This window comes from Artemia sp. Qi Xiang Cuo, chromosome 5 (genome assembly GCF_049724085.1).
Source record: "Artemia sp. Qi Xiang Cuo chromosome 5, ASM4972408v1, whole genome shotgun sequence".
Classification (NCBI taxonomy): domain Eukaryota; kingdom Metazoa; phylum Arthropoda; class Branchiopoda; order Anostraca; family Artemiidae; genus Artemia; species Artemia sp. Qi Xiang Cuo.
The window spans coordinates 26879964-26906178 of NC_142798.1; the positions used below are offsets into that span (position 1 = coordinate 26879964).

Sequence of the window (26215 nt, forward strand, 5' to 3'; positions counted from 1 at the left end):
GTCTTTCATAGGTGTGTGATGTCTGAAACCTATGATTTGGGATGTGTAGTTTGCTACTTTTGACTTTTCTGAGCTAGGTTTCTTAGCCTTTCATAGGTATGTGTTGTAAGAAAATTATGATGTGGTATGTGTTGTTTGCTATTTCAGGCTTTTCTGAGCTAAGGTTTTCTAGTATTTCGTAGGTGAATGTTGTCTGAAAGCAATAGTTTGGGATGAGTAGTTTGCTATTTTTGACATTTCTGAGCTAGGTTTCTTAGTCTTTCGTTGGGGTGTGTTGACTGAAACCTATGATTTGAGATAACTAGTTTGCTATTTTTGAATTTTCTGAGCTGGAGTTATTAGACTTTATTAGGTGTGTTTTGTCTGAAACCTATGATTGGGATGAGTGGTTTGATATTTTTGTCTTTTCTGAGCTAGATTTCTTAGCCATTCATAGGTATGTGTTGTCTGAAACTTATGATTTGGGATGTGTAGTTTGCTATTTGAACTTTTCAGAGCTATGATTACTAGTCCGTCATATGCGTTTGTTGTCTGAAACTTCTAGTTTGGGATGAGTAGTTTCGCTATTTCAGGCTTTTCTGAGCTAAGGTTTCTTAGTCGTTCATAGGTGAATGATGTCTGAAACCTATGATTTGGGATATGTAAATTACTATTTTGGACTTTTCTGAGTGAGATTTCTTAGTCTTTCATAGGTGTGTGTTGTCTGAAACCTATGATTTGGGATGGGTGGATTGCTACTTTTGACTTTTCTGAGCTGACTTTCTTAGCCTATCATAGGTGTTTATTGTCTGAAACCTATAGTTTGGGATGACTAGTTTGCTATTTTTGACTTTTCTGAGCTAGGTTTCTTAGCCGTTCATAGGTGAGTGTTGTCTGAAACCTATGATTTGGGATATGTAAATTACTATTTCGGGCTTTTCTTAGCTAGATTTCTTAGTCTTTCGTAGGTGTGTGTTGTCTGAAACATAAGAGTTGTGATGGATGGATTGCTACTTTTGACTTTTCAGAGCTGGATTTCTTAGCCTTTCATAGGTGTTTGTTGTCTGAAACCTATAGTTTGGGATGACTAGTTTGCTATTTTTGATTTTTCTGAGCTAGATTTCTTAGCCTTTCATAGGTGTGTCCTTTCAGAAAATTATGATTTGAGATATGTAAATTACTATTTCGGGCTTTTCTGAGTTGGATTTCTTAGTCTTTCATAGGTATGTGTTGTCTGAAACCTATGATTTGGGATGTGTGGGTTGCTATTTTTTTACTTTTCCGAACTGGATTTCTTAGCCGTTCATAGGTGAGTGCTGTCTAAAACTTATGATTTGGGATGGTTAATGTGCTATTTCCGGCTTTTATTAGCTAGGTTTCATAGACTTTAATAGGTGTATGTTGTCAGACAATTACGATTTGGGATGTGTAGTTTGCTTTTTGAACTTTTCAGAGCTAGGATTCTTAGTCCATCATAGGTGTTTGTTGTCTGAAACCAATAGTTTGGGATGACTAGTTTGCTATTTCAGACTTTTCTGAGCTAGATTTCTTAGCTGCTCATAGGAGTGTGTTGTCTGAAACTTATGATTTGGGATATGTAAATTACGTTTTCGGGCTTTTCTGAGTTGGACACTTCTAAATTTTTCCACACACGAAAACTTACACACACACACGTCAAAACTTACACACACAAAAGCTTAGACACACAAAAACTTACACACACACACACACAAAAACTTACACACACACCCAAAAACTAAAACCCACACACAAAAAATTACATGCACACAAAAAATTACATGTACACAAAAACTAAAACACACACTAAAACTTAAACACACTCACAAAAACTTACACACACACACAAAAACTTACACACACAAACGAAAACTAACGCACACAAACACACACACACACACAAACAAAAAAAAAACTTACACATGCACACGAAAACTTACATGCACATAAAAACATAAATTCACACAAAAACTTACACACACTCACAAAAACTTATACGCACAAACAAAAACTAACACACACACACGAAAACTAACACACACAAACGAACAATTACACACACACACACACAAAAAATTACACACACACACACAAGAAAACATACACACACACACACGAAAACTAACAAACACACGCTAAAACTTACACACACAAAAACTTACACACACACACACACACAAAAACATACACAATCACACGAAAACTAACAACCACACACAAACAAACAAGCACACAAAAACTAAAACACACACACACACACAAAACACACACAAAACTAACAAAAACACACACAAACACACGAAAACTTACACACACACGCAAAAACTAAAACACACACACAAACTAACACCCAAACACACACACACACACAGACACACTAACACAATCACAATAAAAATTACATGCAGATTAAAAAAGAAATTAGCACAAAAACTTACACACACACACACACACACACACACAAAACAAAAACACACACACACACACCAAAACAAACACACACCCGCAAAAAAATACAAACAAAAAAAATTAAACAAAAACCAAAAAACACACAAAAACAACAAAACAAAAAAAACTAACAAAATAACACAAAACAAAACTCACACAAAAACGCACAAAAACAAACAAACACACACACACACACACACACACAAAAATTAAACACACACACACAAAACACACATACACACCCCAAAACTGACACACACAAAACACACACACACAAACACACACACACACAAAAACATAAAAACACACACACAAAAACAAAAAATTACACACACACACACAAACACACACAAACTTACACACACACACACAAAAAATAACACCAACACACAAAATATTAGACACACAAAAACTTACACACACACACACAAAAACAAACACACACATGCAAAAACTTACATGCACACAAAAACTTACATGCACACAAAAAATTACACACACACAAAAACTTACATACACGCACTAAAAATTACACACACACAAAAACTTACACACACAAAAAAACTTACACACACACACACACACACACACACACACAAAAACTTACACATGCACACGAAAACTTACATGCACACAAAAACTTACACACACACACACACACACTAAAACTTACACACACACACGACAAAACTTACACACACAATATATTAGTCACACAAAAACTTACACACACACACAAAAAAACTTACACCCACACGCAAAAACTTACATGCACACAAAAACTTACATGCACACAAAAACTTACACACACACAAAAACTTACACACACTTACCATATCACAGTTACATTGTCTTAATTTTTCAAATTTCATTTTGAATTTGAAAAATTCAAATTCTACGTATGCGCGCGTACGTAGGCTAACCTAGCCTAACCTAACTTAACCTAACCTAACTTAATCTAACCTAACCTAACCTAATCATACACCTAACTTTTTGCCTGTCTCTCACCTAACCTAGGCTAACCTAAGTGAAGCGTACATGGGCTAACCTAACCTAACTTAACCTAACCTAACTTAATCTAGCCTAACCTAACCATACTCACCAGAAATGGTTAGGTTAACTTATCATGCGTGCTCATGATAAGTTAACCTAATCTAACTTAAACAGTGAATTTCCACCCTTCTGACTGGTGGACTGAGACCCCAATCTTGAGCTAGTGTATTTCCACCATTCAGACTGGTGGACTAAGATCCCAATTCTGAGCTAGTGAATTTGCACCGTTCAGGCTGGTGGACTGGGACCCCAATACTGAGTTAGTGGATTTCCACCATTCGGGCTGGTGGGCTACGACCCCAATTTTCCAACTCTTGCATTTTATGACAAAAATTCAAAATGAATTTCGAGAAATCAAGTGAATGTAAATGTCAGAAGGTAATGCACAACAAGTCACTACTGATATATTTCAACTCTTTCATTTCACGACATAAATTCAAAATGAAATTTTAAAAATTAAGAAACTGTACCTGTGATATGGTAAGTGTGTAAGTTTTTGTGTGCATGTAAGTTTTCGTGTGCATGTAAGTTTTTGAGGGTCTGTGGAATTTTTTGTGTGTGTGTGTGTGAGTTTTTTAGTGACTCAGCTTTTGTGTGCATGTCAGAGTTTACGTGTGTGTGTGTTATTTATCGTGTGTGTGTGTGTGTGTGTGTGTGTAAGTTTGTGTGAGCATGTCAGTGTTCTTGTGAATTTTTTAGTTTTTGTGTGGTTGTTTGTGTGTTCATTTGTTTGTTTGTGTGTTTGTTTGTGAGTGTGTGTGTGAGTGTGCGTGTTCTCGTGTTTGTGGGTGGTAGAGTTTTATTGTTTGTGCGGTGTTGTTTGATAGTGATGGGTTTTTACGTTGTTTTTGTTTGTGTGTGTGTTTTTGTGTGTTTGTTTTTTGTGTTTTGGTTGATTGTGTTAGTGTGTTGGGGTGTTTGTTTGTGTGTGTGAGTGTGTGTAAGTTTTTTTTTTTGTTTAAGTTTTTGTTTGTGTGTGAGTTTTTTTGTGTGTTTGTAAGTTTTGTGTGTGTTTGTAAGTTTTTGTGTGCATGTAAGTTTTTGTGTGCATGTAAATTTTTGCATGTGGGTGTAAGTTTTTGTGTCTGTGTGTGTAAGTTTTTGTGTGTCTAAGCTTTTGTGTGTGGGTGTAAGTTTTTTTGTGTGTGTTTGTAATTTTGTGTGTTTGTTTGTGTGTTTGTGTTTTTTTTGTGTGTCTGTGTGTGTGTGTGTGTGTGTGTTTGTGTGTGTGTGTTTGTGTGTGTGTGTGTGTGTGTTAGTTTTTGTGTGTGTAAGTTTTTGCGTGTGTGTGTAATTTTTAGTGTGTGTGTGTTTTAGTTTTGTGTGTGTGTGTGTGTGTGTGTTTGTTAGTTTTTGTGCGTGTGTGTGTGAGTTTTTTGTTGTGTTCATGTGGAATTTTTTTTTGTGTGTGTGTGTGTGTTTGTGTGTGTAAGTTTTTGTGTATGTAATTTTTTGAGTGTGTGTGTAATTTTTCGTGTGTGTGTGTGTGTGTGTGAGTTTTGTGTGTGTGTGTGTGTGTGTGTGTAAGTTTTTGTGTGAATGTAATTTTTTTTGTTAATGTAAGTTTTATTGTGAATGTGTCAGTTTGTGTATGAGTGTGTGTGTGTGTGTGTGTGTAAGTTTTTGTGTGTGTGTAAGTTTTGGTGTGTGTGTGTTTGTTTTCGTGTGTGTGTGTGGGTGTTTGTTTTTTGTGTGTGTGTGTGTGTGTGTGTGTGTGTGTGTGTAAGTTTTTGTGTGAACGTATTTTTTTTTGTGAATGTAAGTTTTAATGTTAATGTGTAACTTTGTTTTTGTGTGTGTGTGTGTGTTAGATTGTGTGTGAATGTAATTTTTTGTGTGTGTAAGTTTTTGTGTGTGTAAGTTTTGGCGTGTGTGTGTGTGAGTTTTAGTGTGTGTGTGTATGTGTGTGAGTGTGTGTAAGTTTTTGTGTGTGTCTGTGTAAGTTTTAGTGTGTGTGTGTAAGTTTTAGTGTGTGTGTGTAAGTTTTTGTGTGTGAGTGTAAAATTTTGTGCGTGTGTGTAAGTTTTTGTGTGAATTTATTTTTTTATGTTAATGTAAGTTTTTGTGTGCATGTGTTAGTTTTTTGTTTGTATGTGTGTGTGTGTGTGTATGTGTGCGTAAGTTTTCGTGTGTGTGTGTGTAAGTTTTTGTGTGTGTGTGTCAGTTTTTGTGCGTGTGTGTAAGTTTTAGTGTGTGTGTAATTTTTTGTGTAAATGTAATTTTTTGTGTGCATGTAAGTTTTTGAGTGTGGGTATAAGTTTTTGAGTGTGGGTGTAAGTTTTTGTGTGTGTGTGTGTGTAAGTTTTTTTGTGTCTAAGCTTTTGTGTGTGTAAGTTTTGACGTGTGTGTGTGTAAGTTTTCGTGTGTGGAAAAATATAGAAGTGTCCAACTCAGAAAAGCCCGAAAACGTAATTTACATATCCCAAATCATAAGTTTCAGACAACACACTCCTATGAGCAGCTAAGAAATCTAGCTCAGAAAAGTCTGAAATAGCAAACTAGTCATCCCAAACTATTGGTTTCAGACAACAAACACCTATGATGGACTAAGAATCCTAGCTCTGAAAAGTTCAAAAAGCAAACTACACATCCCAAATCGTAATTTTCTGACAACATACACCTATGAAAGGCTATGGAACCTAGCTAATAAAAGCCGGAAATAGCAAATTAACCATCCCAAATCATAAGTTTCAGACAGCACTCACCTATGAACGGCTAAGAAATCCAGATCTGAAAGGTAAAAAAATAGCAACCCACACATCCCAAATCATAGGTTTCAGACAACACACACCTATTAAAGACTAAGAAATCCAACTCAGAAAAGCCCGAAATAGTAATTTACATATCCCAAATCATAATTTTCTGAAAGGACACACCTATGAAAGGCTAAGAAATCTAGCTCAGAAAAGTCAAAAATAGCAAACTAGTCATCCCAAACTATAGGTTTCAGACAACAAACACCTATAAAAGGCTAAGAAATCCAGCTCAGAAAAGTCAAAAGTAGCAATCCATCCATCACAAATCATAGGTTTCAGACAACACACACCTATGAAAGACTAAGAAATCAAGCTGAGAAAAGCCCGAAATAGTAATTTACATATCCCAAATCATAGGTTTCAGACAACACTCACCTATGAACGGCTAAGAAACCTAGCTCAGAAAAGTCAAAAATAGCAAACTAGTCATCCCAAACTATAGGTTTCAGACAACAAACACCTATGAAAGGCTAAGAAATTCAGCTCAGAAAAGTCAAAAGTAGCAATCCACCCATCCCAAATCATAGGTTTCAGACAACACACACCTATGAAAGACTAAGAAATCCCACTCAGAAAAGCCCAAAATAGTAATTTACATATCCCAAATCATAGATTTCAGACATCATTCACCTATGAGAGACTAAGAAACCTTAGCTCAGAAAAGCCTGAAATAGCGAAACTACTCATCCCAAACTAGAAGTTTCAGACAACAAACGCCTATGACGGACTAAGAATCATAGCTCTGAAAAGTTCAAATAGCAAACTACACATCCCAAATCATAAGTTTCAGACAACACATACCTATGAATGGCTAAGAAATCTAGCTCAGAAAAGACAAAAATAGCAAACCACTCATCCCAATCATCGGTTTCAGTCAACACACACCTATGAAAGTTTAATAAATCCATCTCAGAAAATTCAAAAATAGCAAACTACATATCCCAAATCATAGGTTTCAGTCAACACACACCAACAATAGACTAAGAAACCTAGCTCAGAAAGGTCAAAAATAGTAAACTACTAATCCAAAAATATCGGTTTCAGACAAAATTCACCTACGAAATACTAGAAAACTTTAGCTCAGAAAAGCCTGAAATAGCAAACAACACATCCCAAAACATAATTTTCTGACAACACATACCTATGAAAGTCTAAGAAACCTAGCTCAGAAAAGTCGAAAATAGCAAACTACACATCACAAATCATAGGTTTCAGACATCACACACCTACGAAAGACTAAGAAATCCAACTCAGAAAAGCCTGAAATAGTAATTTACATATCCCATATCATAAGTTTCAGACAGCATTCACCTACGAAATACTATATCCCAAATCATTAGTTTCAGACAGCATTCACCTACGAAATACTAAGAAACCTTAGCTCAGAAAAGTCTGAAATAGCCAACTACTCATCCCAAACTCGAAGTTTCAGACAACAAACACCTATGAGTGACTAAGAATCCTAGCTCTGAAAAGTCCAAAAAGCAAACTATACCTCCCAAATCATAATTTTCTGAAAGGACACACCTATGAAAGGCTAAGAAATCTAGCTCAGAAAAGTCAAAAATAGCAAATTAACCATCCCAAATCATAGGTTTCAGTCAACGCACACCTACGAATGGCTATGAAATCCTGCTCAGAAAAGTAAAAAAATAGCAACCCACACACCTCCAAATCATAGGTTTCAGACATCACACACCTACGAAAGACTAAGAAATCCGGTTATGAAAAGTCAGAAATAGCATATTACATATCCCAAATCATAGGTTTCAGACATCACTCACCTATGAATGGCTAAGAAACCTAGCTCAGAAAAGTCAAAAATAGCAAACTAGTCATCCCAAACTAAAGGTTTCTGACAACAAACACCTATGAAAGGCTAAGAAATCCAGCTCAGAAAAGTCAAAAGTAGCAATCCACCCATCCCAAATCGGAGGTTTCAGACAGCACACACCTATGAAAGACCAAGAAATCCAGCTCAGAAAAATCAAAAATAGCAAACTACATATCCCAAATCATAGGTTTCAGTCAACACACACCAACGAAAGACTAAGAAACCTAGCTCAGAAAAAGTCAAAAATAGCAAACTACTCATCCCAAACTATTGGTTTCAGACAACATTCACCTACGAAATACTAGAAAACCATAGCTCAGAAAAGCCTGAAATAGCAAACTACACATCCCAAATCATAATGTTATTACAACACATACCTATGAAAGGCTAAGAAACCTAGCTCAGAAAAGTCGAAAATAGCAAACTACACATCCCAAATCATAGGTTTCAGACACTACACACCTATGAAAGACTAAGAAATCCAACTCAGAAGAGCCCGAAATAGTAATTTACATATCCCAAATCATAAGTTTCAGACAGCATTCACCTACGAAATACTAAGAAACCTTAGCTCAGAAAAGTCTGAAATAGCCAACTACTCATCCCAAACTCGAAGTTTCAGACAACAAACACCTATGAGTGACTAAGAATCCTAGCTCTGAAAAGTCCAAAAAGCAAACTACACCTCCCAAATCATAATTTTCTGAAAGGACACACATATGATAGGCTGAGAAATCTAGCTCAGAAAAGTCAAAAATAGCAAATTAACCATCCCAAATCATAGGTTTCAGTCAACACACACCTACGAATGGCTAAGAAATCCAGTTCAGAAAAGTCAAAAAATAGCAACCCACACATCCCAAATCATAGGTTTCAGACACCACACACCTACGAAAGACTAAGAAATCCGGTTATGAAAAGTCGGAAATAGCAAATTACATATCCCAAATCATAGGTTTCAGACAACACTCACCGATGAACGGCTAAGAAACCTAGCTCAGAAAAGTCAAAAATAGCAAACTAGTCATCCCAAACTATAGGTTTCAGAGCTCAGAAAAGCCTGAAATAGCAAACTATACATCCCAAATCATAATTTTCTGACAACGCATACCTATGAAAGGCTAAGAAATCCAGCTCAGAAAAGTCGAAAATAGCAAACTACACATCCCAAATCATAAGTTTCAGACACCAAACACCTATGAAAGACTAAGAAATCCAACTCAGAAAAGTCAAAAATAGCAAACTACATATCCCAAATCATAAGTTTCAGTCAACACACACCAACGAAAGGCTAAGAAACCTAGCTCATAAAAGCCTGAAATAGCAAACTACTCATCCCAAACTATTGGTTTCAGACAACATTCACCTAGGAAATACTAGGAAACCTTAGCTCAGAAAAGCCTGAAGTAGCAAACTACACATCCCAAATCATAGGTTTCAGACAACACACATCAACGAACGACGGGGGGGTCGGGGAGAGCCTTTGAGGGTCTGTGGGTCCCTTGCGGGCCGGGGGGCCTTTGGGAGCTCGGGGGGACCTTTGGGGGGCACAGGGTGGGCCTTTGGGTGCCTGGTGGGCAGTTGGGGACCGGTGGAGGGCCTTTGGGACCCCGTTGGTCCTTTGGGAGCTCGATGGGCCTTTGGGGGGCCCGGGGAGAGGGCCTTTGGGGCACAGGGAGGGCATTTGGGGCACAGGGAGGGCCTTTGGGGCACAGGGAGGGCCTTTGGGGGTCCGGAGGGCCATTTGGGGGACCGGTGGTGGTCCTTTGGGAGCTCGATGGGCCTTGGGGGCCCGGAGGAGGGCCTTTGGGGGCACAGGGAGGGCCTTTGGGTGCCTGGGGGACATTTGGGGACCGGTGGAGGGCCTTTGGGACCCCGTTGGTCCTTTGGGAGCTCGATGGGCCTTTGGGGGGCCCGGGGATGGCCTTTGGGGGTCTGGGTGGGCCTTTGGGGCGCCGGTGGTCCTTTGGGAGCTCGATGGGCCTTTGGGGGGCCCGGGGCGGGCCGTGGGGGGTCGGGGGGGGCCTGGGGGGGGGCCGGGGGCCCTGGGGGAGCGGGGGGGGCCTTGGAGGACCGGGGGCTTCCTTCGGGGTTGGGGTAGGAGGATTGGAACCCTTTGGGGTTGGGTTAGAGGACCTCACAACATTGTTCAAATGAAACTTGTGTATTATAACGACCAGAGAGTTTCACCATTAAATTCTCTTCTAAAACCTTTCCTAAAATCTTCTTTCAAAATGTCTCTAACTGTTTCGCCGAAATAGTTCCATAGCCTGTCTAAAACGGTTTCGCCCAAATAATCCCTAAACGTAAATTCAGCGTGTTCCTTTGTTATTGGCATCCCTGCGCTAACGCATTTCAAATTAATAGGAAACCTTTTCGCGCGCTAAAACAATTCATCGCTAAGATGTTTCTTGCCTAATTGTTTCCATGGCCTTTGGCTATTAATATCCTTTGGAGTTCGACCAAAAGAGTTGTTCCCGAGGCAAAGACATTATTGACTTGGATCTATTCCTGGAGAAATGTTTCTAGGGAGAAAATTTTTAAAGTCTGACAGATGATGTCATTGATTGATTGATCTGTCAAGAAATGGGAATTAATTTGTTGTTTCTAAGGGGAATTATTGATTCACGATAGGTGAATTGAGGTCGACAGCACAGGTGTTCCAAGGTCGATGTTGTTGTAAGTGCACGCTCTCAGCGAATGTCAAGGTCGTTGTTGTTGTTGTTGACACACATTGATTGCGCATTCAATTTATCGGAAATCAACATCCCCTACGAGTCCCAGATCTATAACACTGTTCCCGTTAGAATTCAATGCGCATGTGCAACCTTCGCCCCGGAGCTATTACACATAGAAACATCAAATAAATCGACCTTGGAAAAAGAGGTCATTGACCCCATTACGTAATCTTTCTCCCTAGGGAGGCTATGCCCTTATTTGGAATCCCGTCAGTATTCTATGCCCATATAAGGAGTCCCGTTTGTACCTTCTGACCCCTCTCTACTCCTATTTTCCAAGATTAATAAAAAAAAAAACTTTTTCAACAAAATAAGTTTTTAAAAAAAGTAAAGAACTCCATTAAACTAAAATGAACAAAAATAGAATCAAATAATCTACCAATAATACAACTACCACAAATCAGTATAAATAAATAAATGAAACCCAAAACAAATAGAAATTAAAACAAATAAGAGTCAAACTCAAAATGAGCAGAAATTAAAATGGGCTGGGTTCTAAACGCCAAGCCGTCTAAGAGCTATAATGGAATTTGTACTTTACTGAAAAAATTCAAATGAATTCATTGAAAAAAATCTGCCTTACCAGCTTAACATAAATATGATAATATTTACTCCTTAAAACCGTAATTGATCTTTGATTTCTTAAAGTTAGAAAAGTGAAAACATTAAAAGTCATTTTATCAGTAAAGTACAAATTATATTCTGGCTTTTAGAAAGATGGGGGTTTAGAACCCTACTCATATTAATTTCTGCTCGTTTTGAGCTTGATTCTTACTTATTTTAATTTATGTTTGTTTTGGGTTTCATTTATTAATTGATACTGATTTGTGGTAGTTGTATTCTTGGTAAATTATTTGATTCTATTTTTGTTCATTTTGGTTTAATGGAGTTCTTTACTTTTTTTAAAAACTTATTTTGTTGAAAAGGTTTTTTTTTAATTAATTTCTGTTCGGTTTATATTGACATAGTGTTTTTCTAAAGTTAAACAAACATCCCTTCCATAAAAACCTTAAATACCCCCTGGGCATAGCTTACAACCCTTGCCCCTAATCTCTGGGGATTGTTTATACCCAAAGGCCTTGTTACATGATATTTAGACTATTTTGGACAGAATAGCTATCTCAAAATTTCTATTAGATGCATTTCGGGACAATACGACGTGTGTGTGCGTGTGTGTGTGGGAGGGGGGGGGTGGATACCCTCCGATCACTCTGACTCTTAAAAAGAACATTAGAGGGTCTGATTACCAATCCAATGCCCCCCTCCAAAGTTTATATGACCATGCTTTCTATAAAATCTGTTATGTCCCCAGGGCATAACTTATAACCCTTACCCTGAGGGCTGGGGGTTTTGTTATCCTCAAAGACATAATTTCCAGTTCGTTCTGATAAGCTGAAAAATAGCAATCTCAAAATTTTGATGGGAAGTGTTTGGAGAAATTCTGGGCATGGGGGGGGGGGTTTGCCCTTTGATCACTTTCAACTAATCAAAAAGGCAGTAGTCTTCTCAATTTCCGATCAAATGAGCCCTTTTTGAAGCTTCTACGAAGAAAATTTCCATAAGACTTTATATGCCCCAAGGGCATAACTTACGACCCTTGTCCTGGGGGCTATGGGGGGAGGATTTTCATCCTCAAAGACATATTTTCCAGACCTTTCAACTATATCGAACAAAATGTCTATATCAAAATGTTGATCGGAAATGTTTGGGGAAATGATGGGCGTGGGGGGGGGGGGTTTCCCTCCAAATGCTTTCGACTATTAAAAATGACAATATCCCTTTCAATTTCCAATCGAATGAGCCCTTTTGGAAATTTTTACGAAAACGCTTTCTATAAAAATATTATATGGCCCCAGGGCATAACTTAAAACCTTAGCCCTGAGGGCTGTGGGGGGTTGCCATCCTCAAAGACCTAATTTCCAGAACTTTCAACTACGCTCAATAAAATGGTTATCACAAAATTTTGGTTGGATGTGTTTGGGGAAGTGGTGGGCGTGAGAGGGGGGTTAGTTACCCTCCAATTACTTTCGACTATTAAAAAGGGCACTAGCCCTCTCACTTTCCAATTGATTGAGCCCCTTTTGAAGTTTCTTCGACAACGTTATCTATGCCTTATATGCCCCAGGGCATAACTTACAACATTTGCCCGTATGTCATCCTCAAATTCATAATTTCCAGAACTTTCAACTACGTTGAACAAAATGGCTATCTCAAAATGTTGATTGGATGTGTTTGGGGAAATGGTGGGCGTAAGAGGGGGGTTAGATGCCCTTTAGTCACTTTCGACTATTAAAAAAGGCACTAGCCCTTTCAAATTTCCAATCGAATGAGGCCTTTTTGAAGTTTCTACAACATCGCTTTCTATAAAAACCTTATATGCCCCAGGGCAAAACTTACAACCCTTGCCCTGAGGGCTTTGGGGGGGGAGGGGGTTGTCATCCTCAAAGACATAATTTCCAGATCTTTCAACTACGTTAAAAAAACCGCTATCTCAAAACTTTGATTGTATGTGTTTGGGGAAATGGTGAGCGTGAGAGGGGGTTAGTTGCCCTCCAATCATTTTCAACTATTAAAAAGGGCACTGGCCATTTCCATTTCCAATCGAATGAGTACTTTTTAAAGTTTCTAAGACAACGCTTTCTATAAAAACCTTATATGCCCCCATGGCATAATTTACAACCATTGCCCTGAGGGAGGTGGGGGGGGGTGTCATCCTTAAAGACCTAATTTTAAAAACTTTCAACTACGTTGAGCAAAATGGCTATCTAAAACTTTGGTTGGCTTTGTTTGGGGCAAACTTTGGCGTGAGAGGGGCGTTAGTTGCCCTCCGATCACCTTCGACTATTACAAGGGGCACAAGCCCTTTGAATTTCCAATCGAATAAGCCCTTTTTCAAGCTTCTACGAGAAAGCTTTCAAAAAAAACATTATAAGCCTCCAGGGCATAATTTATAACCCTTGCCCTGAAGTCTGTGGTGGGAGTGTCCTGTTCAAAGATATAACTTCCAAAACTTTCAACTGCGTTGAACAAAATGGATATCTCAAATTTTGATTTTTTGTATTTAGGGAAATTGTACGTGCGGCAGGGGTGTTAGTTGCCTTCCAATCACTTTCGACTATTAAAAAGGGCACTAGCCCTTTCAATTTCCAATCAATTCAGGCCTTTTTGAGGTTTCTACAACATCGCTTTCTATAAAAACCTTATATGCCCAAAGGCCATAACTTACACCCCTTTCCCTGAGGGCTGGTATGGGGGGGGGGGGGTTTCATCCTCAAAGACATAAATTTCAGAACTTTCAACTATGTTGAAAAAAATGGCTATCTCAAAAGTTTGATTGTATGTGTTTGGGGAAACGGTGGGTGTAAGAGGGGGTTGGTTGCCCTCCGATCATTTTCAACTATTGAAAAGGGCACTAGCCATTTCAACTTTCAATCGAATGAACCCTCTTTGAGTTTTCTACGAAAACGCTTTCTATAAGAACCTTATATTCCCCCAGGGCATAGCTTACAACCCATGCCCTGAGGGATGTGGGGGGTTGGGTTGTCATCCTTAAAGGCATAATTAACAAGACTTTCAACTACGTTGAACAAAATAGCTATCTAAAAATTTTGATTGGATGTGTTTGGGGAAAAGTTGGGCGTGAGAGGGGGGGGGGTAGCTGCCCTCCAATCACTTTCGACTATTAAAAGGGGCACTAGCCCTTTGAATTTCCAATCGAGTGAGCCCTTTTTTAAGCTTCTACCAAAGCTTTCAATAAAAACCTTATATACCCAAGGGCATAACTTATAACCCTTGCCCTGAAGACTGTGGGAGGAGTGTCCTGCTCAAAGATTTAATTTCCAAAACTTTCAACTGCGTTGAATAAAATGGCCATCTACAATTTTGATTGGTTGTGTTTCGGGAAACGGTGGGCGTGGGAGGGGTGTTAGTTGCCTTCCAATCACTTTCAACTATTAAAAAGGACACTAACCATTTCAATATCCAATCGAAGGAGCCCCTTCTGAAGTTTCTGCAACGACGCTTTCTATAAAAACCTTATATGCCCCCAGGGAATAACTTAGAACCCTTGTCCTGAGGGCCGTAGGGGGTTGTCTTCCTCAAAGATCTAATTTCCAGAGCTTTCAGCTGCGTTGAACAAAATGGCTACCCCAAAAATTGAATTGTATGTGTTTTGGGAAATGGTAGGCCTGAAAGGGGGGTTAGTTACCTTCTAATTACTTTCTACTATTAAAAAGGGCACTAGTTCTCTCAATTTCTAACTGAATGAGCAACTTTTGAAGTTTGTACGACAATACTATCTTTACAAACCTTATATGCCCCCAGGGCATGACTAACAACCTTTGCCCTGGGGGCTCTTGGTGGTTTGTCATTCTCAAATACATAATTTCCAGAACTTTCAACTACGTTGAACAAAAGCGTTATCTCAAAACTTAATTGGATGTGTTTAGGGAAATGGTGGGCGTGAGAGGGTGTTAGTTGCCCTTCGATCACTTTCGATAATTAAAAAGGGCACTAGCCCTTTCAATTTCCAATCGACTGAGGCTTTTTTGAGGTTTTTACAACATTACTATCTATAAAAACCTTATATGCCCCCAGGGCATAACTTAAACCCCTTGCCCTGAGGGCTGTGGGGGGGGGGTATAATCCTTAGAGATAAAATTTCAAGAACTTTCAAATACCTTGAAAAAAAATGGATATCTAAAACGATTGATTGCATGTGTTTGGGAAAACGTTGAGCGTAAGAGGGGGTTTGTTGCTCTCAAATCATTCTCAACTATTAAAAACGGCAATAGACTTTTCAATTTCCAATCGAATGAGCCCTTTATGAGTTTCCTACGACAACGCTTTCTATAAGAGCCTTATATGCCCCTAGAGCATAGCTTACAACCCCTGCCCTGAGGGATGTGGGGGTGGGGTTGTCATTCTTAAAGGCATAATTAACAAAACTTTCAACTACGTTGAACAAAATGGCCATCTAAAAATTGTGATTGGATGTGTTTGGGGGAAAAGGGGCACTAGCCCTTTGAATTTCCAATCGAATGAGCCCTTTTTCAAGCTTCTACGACAAAGCTTTCAATAAAAACCTTGTATACCCCCAGGGCATAACTTACAACCCTTGCCCTGAGGACTGTGGGGGGAGTATCCTGCTCAAAGATATAATTTCCAAAACTTTCAACTGCGTTGAACAAAATGGCTATCTACAATTTTGATTGGTTGTGTTTGGGGAAATGGTAGGCATGGAAGGGATGTTAGTTGCCTTCCAATCACTTTCGACTATTAAAAAGGTCACTAGCCATTTCAATTTCCAATCGAATGAGCACTTTTTGAAGTTTCTACAACAACGCTTTCAATAAAAACATTATATGCCCCCAGGGCATAACTTAACCCTTGCCCTGAGGACTGTGGGGGAGTGTACAAAAACATATTTTCTATCTGGAAATCAACTACGGTGAACAAAATGGCTATCTCAAAATTTTGATCGGGTGTGTTTGGAGAAATGGTCAGCGTAGAAGGGGTGTTAGTTGCCTTCCAATCACTTTCGACTATTAAAAAGGGCACTAGCCATTCCAATTTCCAATCCAATGAGCCCCCTTTCAAGTTTCTGCGACAACTCCTTCGATACGAAGTGCCCTGGTCTAAAGGAAAAAATAAATTAATAATCAGTTTCGACTATTAAAATGGGCACTAGCCCTTTGATTTTCCAACCGAATGAGCCCTTTTTCAAGTTTCTACGACAAAGCTTTCTATAAAAACCTTATATATCCCCAGTGCATAACAACCCTTGCCCTGAGGCCTGTGGGGGAGTGTCCAAAAACATATTTTCTATCTAGAAATCAACTACGGTGAACAAAATGGCTATCTCAAAATTTTGATTGGGGGTGTTTGGGGAAATGGTGAGCATGGAAGGGTTGTTAGTTGCCTTCCAATCACTTTCGACTGTTAGAAGGGGCACTAGCCATTCCAATTTCCTATCGAATGATCCCTTTTTCAAGTTTCTGCGTCAACTCCTTCGATACGAAGGGCCCTGGTCTAAAGGAAAAAAATAAAATAAATAATAAATTGTGCTAACATCGTTGTTTACTTAGGCAGCGCTATTGCGCTGCCTATGATTAGAGTCAAGCTAAAAATTTGTAATAGCAATTAGGTCTCTACTATTAACTGTCTGTGCATTTAAAATAGTTACCATTGTATATGGGTGAATTATTCAAACTAATGAAATACTTATTAAGAAAATTTAGACAGATTTAGAGGAGAAAAATTAATTTTCATGCTGGTATAATAGATATAAGATAACTATTGAGATGGTGATTAGGGAGACCTGCATTTGTAGTTTCCTTCCCAATCATTTCTGTTAATGTCTGAAATAGGTCACCGTCCTCTAATTAGACACCTCCTAGTCTGCTCCTAGTTATTACACCTCCAGTGGTTTTATGACAAATAAGAAAACACATTAATTTTCCTCGATGTTAAATTCAGAATTTAACAGGTAGAAACTAGAGAATTTTCAGAACCTACCGTTTCAAGTAGCCTTGCTATGTCACGGAATCAAAACCTCAGTATTTATAAGCACCTACCTATGGAAAGGAGTCAAGAAATATTGATTCTTTGCTATACCAAGGTGTCTTGAAATAGAGAGGTCCTTGACTCTCAAGTTCCTACCTGGAATTTAATCTGGTGTCTGTTTAAAAGACAATTGTCTATTCAGTGGATGTGCTACAAGAACTAGTGCTGAATAAAACAAGGAATTCTTGCAAACTATTTGTGCGCGCACTTGTTTGTTTAATTTCCAAACCGCACTTGATTTCTAAGCAGGATAATCAAAATCCTTAACCACACGAAAAAAGAAAAGCTCCAACATTGCGGTTGACGCAATAAAGAATTGGCTCAAATTAATTCAAAGTCAGCGGAACGCCGCAGCTTCGGCCGACGGTGGCACGTTGGTGATGGCGTGCCGGCGGTGCACCGGTTGCGTTACAACTCATCGGTGGCAGTCAACATGGCCTGTCGTTGGGGGCGTTCGATGAATTCGCCAGCGTGGCATCGGGGTTGATATCCAACATTGAAAGTGCCGATTAGACAAGGTAATCCCCCCCCCCAAAAAAAGAATTCAGCTTAGGGGCACCCATGGCTACTACCACCACTACTGAGGATATGGGTATTAAGAAGAAACGTTGAGGGAATGCTTAGGGGGATCTTGAACTAAATCAAAACACATTATGTTCAGGCAGGTAATCAAAAGGCGTTTCAGCAATATCCCAGGAATGACCTAAGCCCTAGGGTATAAGGTTAAAGCTTTTAGGGCATGTTAAGGGGGGTGTTTAACAAACCGAAGGTACTATATGCATACTACTGCCATTACGAAAGCTACTAAGCCTACTACTACAACTGCTACTACTACAACGACTACTACTACTGAAGCTAAGGGTATTAAGGTAAAACTTTTAGGGAATGCTTAATGGAGTGTTGAACTAAACCAAAGCACGCCATGTCGATGCAGGTTATCAAAAGGGCGTAAAGGTGAGGGCTGTTTTGAACTAAAACAAACACAGAATGTGAATGCTGGTAGTCAAAATGGCACATCAGCAGTATCTAAGAAACACTTAGAGGATTAAGATGAAGCTTTCAGAGCATTTTGAGGGGGAGGTTGAAATGAATCAAAACACACTATGTCGAAGCAGGTTATTAAAAGCGCTATATCGGAGGAACAGTTTTGAGCATTAAGTTAAAACATTTATTAAATTTAGGGGGGTTGTTGAACCCATCAAAGGGTACTACTACTACTTCTTCTGCTATTGTTAATACTGATATTAATGCTAAGGGTAATAAAAAGAAATTTCACGGGAAATGTTGAGGAGGACGTTGAATCAAATTGAAACACGCTATGTGTACGCAGGCTGTCAAAATACCGCATGAGAAACATCTCAGGAACGGCTTAAAGTATTGGATTGAAACTTTCAGGGCATGTTGGGGGGGGATGTTGAACTAATAAAAACATGCTATGTGCACACTAGTACTACTAATAGCACTTGTAGTACTAGTACTGCTACTGCTATTAGTATTACTATTAAGTAGATTGTATCTATGGAATTCTACAAGACTATGTTCCGTGGCACCTCTCCAAGGCAGATTACCAGACTGGTTATTGCTATTGATATCAATGGCACAAGGAATTTCACATGGAATACACTACAGTTTAACGTGCACATTGCAAAAAGCGAGGAAACCTATAAAGTGGTCAAACACGTTTTGAAACTATAGTCGAGATTGTATAACACAATCAGACTGGTTTTTTGCTATTGATATCAATTGCACAAGAATGTGCAGTACAGTTTCACGTGCACATTTTAAAAAGCTGGCAAACCTATAAAGTGGTCAACCAGGTTTTGGAAGTATAATTCCTTGTGTAATTGATATCAATAGCATTAACCAGTCTGGTTGTGTTATCTGTTGCCATTTATGGAGTTTGTATTTTTTCTTTTATCCATTAAGGTAAACCATCAAACTATTTAGTTTTGTATGGTTCAGTCACTTTGTGTGATTTTGCCTTAAAGCGTCAATTGCTATGAGGTATGCCAATATGCTGTATAATCATTTACCAAAAAAATAACTCTATTTGCTAAAAAAGGGTTTAGCATTTGCGAATTGGACTCTATGAATGATATTAATTAATTTTTGAATAATAGGAGCGTGAATCATTCTAATTAGTGATTGGATCGTATGAAGATGGAGAAAAAGGGTTAAACTGATTAGCAGTTAAGGTAACCCCGAAGAGCATGTTAACTCATAGCTTATTTATTATAAATTTGGAACAATCTTAATCTATGGAAATGGTTAAAGATGATAAAATGGTCTTATGACTTGACCTAGCTTTACTTCTTCGATGTGCTCTGTATAATACACAAGTGGCGTTTGAACAGTTTTGTCAATTTAAAATAGAGTTCAACGTTATAGTATACTAAAAAGTTGATATTAAGAGACATGTAGATGGCAAGAAAAGAATTTTAATAATGGATAGCTTTACTTCTTCGATGTGTTCTGTATAATACACAAGTGGCGTTTGAACAGTGTTGTCAGTTTAAAATAAAGTCTAACGTTATAGTATACTAAAAAGTTGATACTAAGAGAGATGTAGATCGCAAGAAAAGAATTTTAATGATGAAATTCAGAACAAACCTTAGAAATCCTTGCAAATCAAGTAGTAAGGTGTATGTGAGTACGAACCATCAAGGATCATAAGCACCAACGACCCTAACCAGCAGAGACATCAACCCTCCAAAGGTCCCCTACCCCCAAACTCGAAGGGTGCCCCCCTCCCCTCCAACTTTTTGGTCCCCTCCCCTCATTTTCTTTTTAATTTTTTTTTTAGTATTTTTTTTAACATGATATATTTTTTCAACTTTTTTTTTTACATGTCCTCGAATGAGATGAAACACTTGAAACAAAAAAAATCACATTTAATATTTTCCAAACTTAAAATGAGAATGGTATAGACATGTTAGTCATGACCTTTACTATTAGAAAAATAATGTTTGTAGTAGCACTTTTTTTTTATTGGACTAAAATTTTTTTGGACTTCGAAATTATTCAATTTTTTTTTACGTATCTTAAAATGACATAAAATATGCTTACGGCTCTAACAATTGTACTCTATGCTTCTCAGAGACACGATGCGGCTTTTCCACTGGTGGTACTTCATAGCGGGTTATCGACACTATCTAGTTTATTGCATGTATTAAATCACTATTTTTCTACGCGATGGAATGATAAACACATAAGTCATATCTTTTAAAATAAAAAGTGAAGATGGAGCATTTTAATGAAGTGTGTTCACATGACAATGTTATTGTAGCACTGAATACCGACAAGGAGAAGTATTTAAACTATGAAACAAGTACAAGTGGTAGCACTATTGGAAATGTATGCATGCATTGTCATGACAGTGAGGAATTAAATTTCTTTGGAGTACCGAAAAAATTCAACTCTTATGTTGGTGAATTGGATTTCTTTCATTGAAATGCAAGAGTTGGAATATTTCAGTAGTGTTTTGTTATGGTTTATATTGTCACAGTTACATTCTCTTGATTTTTCAAAGTTCATTTTGGATTTCTTTCGTTGAAATGCAAGAGTTTGAATATTTCAGTAGTGTTTTGTTATGGTTTACATTGTCACAGTTACATTCTATTGATTTTTCACAGTTCATTTTTGAATTTCTTTCGTTGAAATGCAAGAGTTGGAATATTTCAGTAGTGTTTTGTTATGGTTTACCTTGTCACACTTACATTCTCTTGATTTTTCAAAGTTCATTTTGGATTTCTTTCGTTGAAATGCAAGAGTTGGAATATTTCAGTAGTGTTTTGTCGTGGTTTACCTTATGACAATTACATTCTCTTGATTTTTCAAAGCTCATTTTGGATTTCTTTCGTTGAAATGCATGATTTGGAATATTTCAGTAGTGGTTTGTCGTGGTTTACCTTGTCACAGTTACATTCTCTTGATTTTAAAGGTTCATTTTTGAATTTCTTTCGTTAAAATGCAAGAGTTGGAATATTTAAGTAGTGTTTTGTCGTGGTTTACCTTGTCACAGTTACATTCTATTAATTTTTCAAAGTTCATTTTGGATTTCTTTCGTTGAAATGCATGAGTAGGAAACACCATTTGTCGGATATGTCGGACAAAATTTTTTTTATCAAGGAAATATCTGAATGCGTTTAAGGTAAAGAACGAATGGCTTGCAAAAAACACGAAAATACTATCAGAATGAATAAATTCTTTATCGACATCCGTTGTTGGATATGTCAATGTGAAAAAATTGTAAGTAAGTAAATAAGTAACAAACTCATTCTTGAATTCCCATCTAGAATACAAAATACATAACTTTCATTAAGGAGACTATGCAAAAAAAAATTGAACAAAATTCGTATTGACAATTATTATCGATTGAAGTCGCTTCCTACACAGACAACACAGCACTTTCACAAAATCTAAGTATAGGAGTGATTAAATTCTATATCAACATCCATTTCTCGGATACATAGGAAAAAGTTGACAAAATCTAAGTGTTAGAGTGAATAATTTTTTTTTTATCAACATCTTTTGTCAGATACATCGGATAAAATTGACAGAATCTAAGTGTCAGAGTGAATATTTTTTTTTATCAACATCCTTTGTCAGATACATCAAATAAAATTGACGAAATCTAAATTTGAGAATGAATAAATACTTTAACAACATCCTTTATCGGATATGTCGGATAAAATTGACAAAATCTAAGTATCAGAGTGACTAAATGCTATATCAACATCGTTTTCTCAGATACATAGGATAAAATTAACAAATTCTAAGTGTTAGAGTGAATAATTTTTTTTATCAACATCCTTTGCCAGATAAATCGGATAACATTGACAAAATCTAAGTATCAGGGCGAATAAATTCATTTTCAATATTCTTTGTCGGATAGGTCGGATTAAATTGACAAAATATAAATATCAGCATAAATAATTTTTTTTTACAACATCCTTTGCCAGATACATCGAATAAATTAGTCACTCTGTACTTTAGTCACTCAGTGACTAAATAGAATTTAGTCACTCTGATACTTAGATTTTGTCAATTTTATCCGACATATCCGATAAAGGATGTTGTTAAAGCATTTCTTCATTCTGAAATTTAGATTTTGTCAATTTTATTTGATGTATCTGACAAAGGATGTTGATAAAAAAATTATTCACTCTGACACTTAGATTCTGTCAATTTTATCCGATGTATCTGACAAAATATGTTGACAAAAAAAAATTATTCACTCTAAAACTTAGATTTTGTCAACTTTTTCCTATATATCCGAGAAATGGATGTTGATATAGAATTTAATCACTCTTATACTTAGATTTTATGAAATTGCTGTATTGTCTGTCTAGGAAGCGACATCAAACGATAATGAATGTTAATAAAGAATTTGTTCAATTTTTGTTTCAAAATTTCCTGAATTAAATTTCTGTATTGTGTATCCAAGAGGTGAATTCAAGAAAGAGTTTGTTACTTACATACTTACTTACAATTTTTTTCATAAAGAAATATTCAACAACAGATGTTGATAAAGAATTTATTCATTTTGATAGTATTTTTGTGTTTTTTGCAAGCCATTCGTACTATACCTTAAACGCAATCAGATATTTCCTTGATAAAAAATTTTGTCCGACATAACCGACAAATGATGTTTCCAACTCATGCATTTCAACGAAAGAAATCCAAAATGAACTTTGAAAAATCAAGAGAATGTAACTCTGACAAGGTAAACCCCAACGAAACACTACTGAAATATTCCAACTCTTGCATTTCAACGAAAGAAATTCAAAATGAACTTTGAAAAATCAAGAAAATGTAACTGTGACAAGGTAAACCACGACAAACCACTACTGAAATATTCCAACTCATGCATTTCAACGAAGAAATTCAAAATGAACTTTGAAAAATCAAGAGAATGTAACTGTGACAATGTAAACCACGACAAAACACTACTGAAATATTCCAACTCTTGCATTCCAACAAAAGAAATCCAAAATGAACTTTGAAAAATCAAGAAAATGTAAATGTGACAAGGTAAACCACGACAAAACACTACTGAAATATTCCAACTCTTGCATTTCAACGAAAGAAATCCAAAATGAGACAAAGGTAAACCATAACAAAACACTACTGAAATATTCCAACTCTCGTATTTCAACGAAAGAAATTCAAAAATGAACTTTGAAAAATCAATAGAATGTAACTGTGACAATGTAAACCATAACAAAACACTATTGAAATATTCCAACTCTTGCATTTCAACGAAAGAAATCCAAAATGAACTTTGAAAAATCAAGAGAATGTAACTGTGACACGGTAAACCAAAACAAATCACTACTGAAATATTCCAACTCTTGCATTTCAATGAAAGAAATCCAATCCACCAACATAAGAGTTGAATTTATTCGGTACTCCAAAGAAATTTAATTCCTTACTGTCATGACAATCCATACATACATTTCCAATAGTGCTGCCACTTGTACTTGTTCCATAGTTTAAATACTTCTCCTTGTCAGCATTCAATGCTTCGATAACATTGTCATGTGAACACACTTTATTAAAATGCTCCATCTTCACTTTTTTTAAAGATATGGCTTATGTGTTTATCGTTCCATCGCGTAGAAAAATAATGATTTAATACATGCAATAAACTAGGTAGTGTCGATAACCCGCCATAAAGTACAAGTGGGAAAGCCGCATCGTGTCTCTGAGCAAGCATAGAGTACAATTGTTAGATCCATAAGCCTATTTTATGTCATTTTAAGATGCGTAAAAAAAAAGTTGAATAATTTCGAAGTCCAAAAAAATTTTGTCCAATAAAAAAAAGTGCTACTACAAACATTATTTTTCTAATAGTAAAGGTCATGACTAACATGTTTATACCATTCTCATTTTGAGTTTGGAAAATATTAAATGTGATTTTTTTTTGTTTCAAGTGTTTCATCTCATTCGAAAACATGTAAAAAAAAGTTGAAAAAATATGTCATGTTAAAAAAAATAATAAAAAAAATTAAAAAAAAATCAAAAAAAAAAATGGGGAGAGGGGGCCAAAAAGTTGGAGGGGCGGGGCGCCCTTCAAGTTTGAGGGTAGGGGACCTTTGGGGGTTGATGTCTCTACTGGTTAGGGTCGTTGGTGCTTATGATCCTTGATGGTTCGTACTCACATACACCTTACTACTTGATTTGCAAGGATTTCTAAGGTTTGTTCTGAATTTCATTATTAAAATTCTTTTATTGCCATCTATATCTCTCTTAGTATCAACTTTTTAGTGTACTATAACGTTAGACTCTATTTTAAACTAACGACACTGTTCAAACGCCACTTGTGTATTATACAGAACACATAGAAGAAGTAAAGCTATCCATTATTAAAATTCTTTTCTTGCCATCTACATCTCTCTTAGTATCAGCTTTTAGTATACTATAACGTTAAACTCTATTTTAAATTGGCAACATTGTTCAAATGCCACTTGTGTATTATACAGAACACATCGAAGAAGTAAAGCTATCCATTATTAAAAATATTTTCTTGCCATTTACATCTCTCTTAGTATCAACTTTTTAGTATACTATAACGTTAAACTATATTTTAAATTGACAACACTGTTCAAACGCCACTTGTGTATTATACAGAGCACATCGGAGAAGTAAAGCTAGGTCAAGTCATAAGACTATTTTATCATCGTTAACCATTTCCATAGATTGATAGTGTTCCAAATTTATAATAAATAAGCTGAGTTAACATGCTCTTCGGGGTTACCTTAACTGCTAATCACTTTAACCCTTTTTCTCCATCTTCATACAATCCAATCACTAATTAGAATCATTCACGCTCCTATTATTCAAAAATTAATTAATATCATTCATAGAGTCCAATTCGCAAATGCTAAACCTTTTTTTTGCAAATAGAGTTTTTTTTGGTAAATGATTCAACAGCATATTGGCATACCTCATAGCAATTAAAGCTTGAAGTCAAAATCACACAAAGTGACTGAACCATACAAAACTAAATACTTTGATAGGTTTACCTTAATGGATAAAAGAAAAAAAATACAAACTCCATGAATGGCAACAAATAACACAACCAGACTGGTTATTGCTATTGATATCAATTACACAAGGAATTATACTTCCAAAACGTGTTTGACCACTTTATAGGTTTGCCAGCTTTTTAAAATGTGCACGTGAAACTGTACTGCATATTCTTGTGAAATTGATATCAATAGCAAAAAAACAGTCTGATTGTGTTATACAATCTCGACTATAGTTTCAAAACGTGTTCGACCACTTTATAGGTTTACTCGCTTTTTGCAATGTGCACGTCAAACTGTAGTGTATTCCATGTGAAATTCCATGTGCCATTGATATCAATAGCAATAACCAGTCTGGTAATCTGCCTTGGAAAGGTGCCAAGGAACATAGTCTTGTAGAATTCCATAGATACAATCTACTCTATTACTAAGGCCAATGGCATTAAGGCGAAACTCTGAAGGATTGCTAAGGAGTATTTTGGACTAAATCCAAGCACACTATGTGCATACAAGTTTACTAAAGGGCACATCAGCAATATCTCAGAAACAGCTTAATGTATTAGGTTGAAACTATCAGGGCATGAGGAGCAGATATTGAACTAGACCAAATAGGCCCAATATGAATGCTATTGTTGCTAATACTATAAATACTACTACTGCTATCACTACTGATGCTCCCAGTGCTCCTACCATTACTGCTGCTACTACGACTATAACTATTGCTAATACTAAGGGTATTAGATGAAACTTTCAGGGAAAGGTGAGGTGGTTTTGAACTATACCAAACTTGAATGT

General features: G+C 36.9%; 1 protein-coding gene across 1 annotated transcript in view; it reads right to left on the bottom strand.

Moving 5' to 3' along the window:
* The window catches only part of LOC148951984 (lysosomal alpha-mannosidase-like), a 397289-nt gene extending 379785 nt beyond the window's left edge, over nucleotides 1–17504 (bottom strand). Inside the window, exon 1 of the mRNA XM_089089462.1 lies at nucleotides 17487–17504. The gene's annotated coding sequence lies outside the window, so the exon portion shown is untranslated. The remainder of the gene's footprint in view (nucleotides 1–17486) is intronic.
* Between the last annotated feature and the right edge of the window lie 8711 nt (nucleotides 17505–26215).